The following is a 5,908-nucleotide window of genomic DNA, read 5'->3' as shown; positions in this document are numbered from 1 at the left end:
GAAATAATGTGTACTTTGGATCTACTTTCTTTATCTCCTTCAAATACCCCAGTGCTCCTTGTGGTATTCCCTCTCAATATGGCACTGCCCCCTTCCGGCTGCCCACGCCAGGAGCCTGGGCATCAAACTTGACTCCTCTTTGACTCCCACACCCCCAAATCAATAAATCCAAGTTCATCCCACCTTCGAAACACCTCCTCCACTCGCCTTCAGGATAAAGCTCAATCTAAACCTGGTTGGAAGAGAATCATCTGCCCACCTCCCAGCCACTTCACTCACCTCTCTAGAGCTCGCCAGATACATTTATGTGATGAATATAAATTGTTAGTATCAGAAGTTAAATTATGACGTTGAATATGTGTTTATATATTACACTATTACATTCCTATCTTCTGCCCTTTTAAGAATGAATAATGTGGAGAGTTAGAAATAAGAACCTGAAAAGGTATCCAGGCCAGCTGACCACCCCTCACACTCACACAGGCAGGTGCTCACACAGCAGGAACAGTGCGAGGGGCGTACACAGCGTCTCCCTGCAGTGCGGCTGGAGTTCTTGTTACCGACGGGAGTCCAGCCATTCTCCAGTACCAAGGTTGCACCTCGGAGCCGGCGCCTCTCACAGAGGATAAAGGGAGAAATTGGCAGTGACACTCATTTCTTTTTCTAATCCTCACCTGAGGATATGTTTTTACTGATTAGAGATAGAAGGAGGGAGGGAGAGAGGGAAAAAGAAAAACATTGATGTGAGAATTGTGAGAGAGAAACATTGAGAGGTTGCCTCCTATATGTACCCCGACCAGGATCGAACCCACAATCTAGGTATGTGCCCTGACTGGGAGTCAAACCCACAACCTTTCTGGTGTACGGGACAGCGCTCCAACCGATTGAACCACCCAGCCAGGGCAGCAGTTCCACTAATTTTTTTGCCGTTAAACTCTCCTTGTGTGTATGGAGCAGAAATGTAGGCGATCTATAGAGGGGCTTCAAAGAAGCTATCAACTACATGATGTTATAGTAAAATTTTGCATTGAAGTTTCTGAGATTTTGTTGTTTGGGGTTTCTTTGGTGAGAGAGTCATAGCCTTTTTGTACTTACATCCTCTAAAACAATTATTTTTATAGCACACACAATATGTATATATAAAATAAATGCAAACAATACGGGCAAAGATGGCAGTGAAAAAGCCCCCATAATTCTCACAGTTAGAGACAACACTGACTTAGTAGTATGTGTGTTCCCAGACATTTCCTTATCAACATGTACATGCCACTATAATAAGATCATTACAACATGTGTGACTTGCTTTCTTCACATGGCATATCTTCAACGAGGCTTCATGAGATGAGTGCTGGTCATCGTTACTTTACTAGACTTTCCTTAAGTTGCCAGAGTAAAACATGGCATTGTAGGAGGCAAAATAAAACAGTTATTTGTCAATACTCTTGCCCACCCCCTTCAGTCACTGCCTGGAAAGAGCTGATGTTAACAGCCTTTTTTTTCTAACTCAAACATATCAAAACATGTATTCACAAATAGAGAAATGTTTGTTTTGTTTACTAAAACAGGATCCCAATGTACATACTCTGAAACCTGCCTTTTTCACGTAACATGGATCTTCCTCTAAATTAATAAATATAGGATAAAGTCATTTTTAATGGTTGTCTAATATTTCATGCAATGAATTTAGTCAATTTTCAGGGTTTTGCCAAGGTATTCTGTTGCAGTTAATATCCTTGACTATATGCCTTGCATTCTAGTGCTTTAAAGCAAAAATGTGACCATGTCACAAAGAAAAATGGACAAATTCATCATCACAGTAGAATATTTTAACATATTACTCTCAGAAGTTGACAAAACAAAATGATGTGGATATGGAAGAATGAACAATGCAATTAAGCTTGAACTAATGTCCATAAATGGAATCCTGCATCCCCAAATTTGAGAATTTTATACATATGGAATATTTATAAAAATTGACCACTACTAGACCATAATGGAATTCTCAGCAAATATCACAGAACTTAATCATATTGATTAAGTTCCATAACCACAATGCAACTAGTTTCAAAATCAGAAAAGGAGAATTTAAAAGTATTCAATACATTTGGAAATTTTAAAACACTTCTAAATAACTTTCTCTCCAAAGTACTCGTAATAGAAATTTTAAAATATATAGGCTTAAAAATTCTAAATCCAAACATGTAACAGAAAACACAATAATTTATGAGAAATTTATAGTTGTAAAATGTTTATGCCAGGGGAAAAGAGGTTGAAAATGAAAGTGTATCCAATATAAAAAATTATGAAAAAATGACAAGATTTATTACTTAAAAAGCCTACTAGAGATAGACAAAAATTAAGTAAAAAATAACAAACAAAAACCACACGCATGCTTTAGGAATGAAAAGAGGACAAAACACATGCGACAGAGGTAATAAGCAAGAGATCACCATGAACAACTTTATTCCAATTAATTTGAAAACAGCCCAGTCTGCACCCTCTCCAATCTGGAACCCCTTGGGGGATGTCTGACTGCCAGTTCAGGCCACAGGGATCGGCCTAAACCAGCAGTCGGACATCCCTCTCACAATCCACGACTGCTGGCTCTTAACTGCTCACCTGCCTGTCTGCCTGATTACCCCCTAACCACTCCCCTGCCAGCCTGATTGACACCTAACTGCTCCCCTGCTGTACCGATTGCCCCCAAATGCCCTCCCCTGCTGCCTGATCACCCCCAAATGCCCTCCTAATCAGAAAATTTTTAATTAAACCCCCCCAGCCTGCACCCTCTCCAATCTGGGAAATCCCCCTCACAATCCGGAACTGCTGGTTCCCAACCACTCCCCTGCCTGCCAGCCTGTTCACCCTGTAACCACTCCCCTGCCAGTCGATCGCCCTAACTGCTCTCCCCTGCTGGCCTAATCACCCACAACTGCCCTCCCCTGCCAGCCATCTTGTGGCTGTGGGCGCCACCATCTTTGAGGGTGGGGAAGTCAATTAGCATATTCCCTCCTTATTGGCTGTGAACGCTACCATCTTTGAGGGTGGCAGTCAATTTGCATATTCCCTCTTTATTGGCTGTGGGCACCACCATCTTTGTGACAGTATGAGGGTCAATTAGCATATTTCCTCTTTATTAGATAGGATGGTTATTGGTCTTTTTCAGGATTTTCTGTAATTTCCATTTACTTTGCCCATTTTTTTATTGAGACTATTTTTCTTAATAATTTCCATATTAGTGATATGAAATGTCATATGTAATGTATGTTAAATATTTTTCTAATCCATGATGGTCTTTGTTGTTGTTTTTAATCCTCACTGGAGGATATTTTTCTACTGATTTTTTTTTTAGAGAGAGTGGAAGGGAAAAACATCAAATGTGAGAGAGAGACACATTGATCCTCTGCTTCCTGCACTCACCCTGACCGGGGGCTGGGGATTGAACCTGCAACCAAGGTACTTGCCCTTGACCAGAATCAAACCCATGATCTTTCAGTCCGCAGGCTGACGCTCTATCCACTGAGCCAAACAGCCTAGGGCCATGATGGTCTTTTAATTCATTCTGTTTATAATGGATATTGCCAAGATAAAGTGTTTAATTTTATGTAGTTGAATATGTTTATCTTTTCCTCTTGGCTTCTGGGTTTCCTGTCTTGCTTAGGATCTCTTTAGATATATACTAATACTTTTATTAATTTACTTTTAATATGTAGATCTTTATTTCATATTTTTAATATAGTTTGAGGGTAGGTGTCTATTATTGTGGTTTTTTTTTCCAGATGATTATTCAATTCTATTGAACAACTTTATTCCAATTAATTTGAAAACAGACTATGTGGGTGATGTGTCAGTCAGGGCCCTGGTGGGTGAACAGAAACCACAGTAGGTACTTCAACACAACAGTAATATAGGGAATTGGTTAAGCAGGTGTTGGATGGTTGAAAAGTGAGAAAGGACACTGAGGTAACAGAGTTGATCAGTGTCGGCTGGGGATTGTAGGAACTTACAGTTGGAGTGGTTTGCTGAGTCCCAGTACCAGGACCACCAGGAAGGTAGAAAAGGGTAGACTGGGAACTGAGAGACATCACCTTAGTAAATGACACAATCTCATGGAATAAATAATTTGTCAGAAGCAATTTAAGAAGCAACAGAAAATCAAAAGCACATTTCAACACTGAGAAAATCAGTGGTTTAAAATTTACAACAAAACAGAAAACAGTTAAGAAATGAGAAAAAACATTGTCAAACTCGGGTGATTTTACAGGTAAATTCTACCAAGTAATCAATAACAAGATCATGGTGATTCTTTTATTTGGGGGATGGCAGGTCAAAGGAAATGAGGGTTTTTTTGTTTGTTTGTTTTTTAATTTATTTTTTTAAAGGAAATGAGTTTTTAAATATTAGTCTCTATGACCACATTACTTTCTCTAAAGGTTGTAGCAAATCACGCTGCCACAGCCCTCCCTGGTCCGCATTGGGCTGTTGAAACAGAACTTGGGCCCTGGGCATCAGATTGCCTGAGTTTGAAACTTGGTCCCACCATTTGCTAGCTGAGCTATTTCCTTAAATTAAAAAAAAAATCTGCTTTTTGGCTTTGTCTGGGTTGCTCAGTTAGTTAGAGTGTCATCCTGATATGCCAAGATTGAGGGTTTGATACAAGAAGCTACCAATGAATGAATAAATAAGTGGAACAACAAATCTCTCTCTCCCCCTTTCTCTCTCTCTCTCTCTAATCAATAAACAAAAATTTTAAAATCTCCTTAGAATTGTCATGAATATTAAATGAGGTAATTCACATAAAGTATATAGGATACACTAATCACTTCATAAACATATACTATTATTACCAACACTACATGTTTTAAATTTTGCCAACCTGATGCTTGAAATATTGTATCATTATATGAATTTGTTATCCTTATTGCTAGTGATTTTTAAATTATTATTATACTAGAGGCCAGAAGCATTTATTTAAAAGTTCATCTATTTCCCATTGAAGTAAAATTTTGAAAAAGAATGGTGAGAGACATTTGGCTTTAGCAGATATTAAAATTTAGTATAAAAGTTGATAGTAAAAATAGTAAGGTAGTAGCATAGGAAGATTTAAATAGATAGCTCAAACAGATGGATAGAGGAACCAGAAATAGATATAATTCATTAGGATCTTAACATATGACAAAACAGTTAAGAAATGAGAAAAAAACATTGTCAAATGTTTTACAGGTAAATTCTACCAAGTAGTCAATAACAAGGTCATGGTGATTCTTTTATTTGGGGGATGGCAGTTCAAAGGAAATGGGTAACTATAGGAACTGCTGCAGTTATCCTTTGGGGTGGTAGGTCCTAGTCATAATTTTCATTAGATTCTTAAAGGATTCTATGATATATGCTATCTAATTTTCAATGTAAAAAAAAAAATCAGAACTTTCATGGTTCAGCATGACTGGGCTGTGTGGGTGATGTTGCCACCTCAATGGACCTGGAGGGCAGAGCATCGAGCTAAAGAAATTATTCTCCAGCCTTGGAGTTGGTCTGGTGAGGTTCTGGACATGCTGGGAGCACTTCACCCCTTCCTTATTTCCTATTTCCCACTTTTGAAATGGGAATTGTGATGGAGTGAAATAATTTTCTTTCTACCCTTCTGAGTTCTTGGCTGAGAGATCCCCTGTAATAAAAGGCATATTAACAAGAGGAAAAACGAACAAGTTTATTAACATGTATACCTCATGCATACATGGTAGATACCCAGGGAAAAATGAATAACTCAAGGAGGTGGCTTTAGAATTCAGGATTAAATGTCATCTTAATAGGGGCAGGGGCAGGGAATATAGGCCTTTTAGGGGAGAGTAAATGGTTTTTAGGAAAGATGAACAGGCCCTTAGAAGAATAGATGGGGGGAAGGATAGTT

Source organism: Myotis davidii, unplaced genomic scaffold (assembly GCF_000327345.1).
Source record: "Myotis davidii unplaced genomic scaffold, ASM32734v1 scaffold674, whole genome shotgun sequence".
Lineage (NCBI taxonomy): Eukaryota > Metazoa > Chordata > Mammalia > Chiroptera > Vespertilionidae > Myotis > Myotis davidii.
This window is presented reverse-complemented; position numbering follows the sequence as displayed.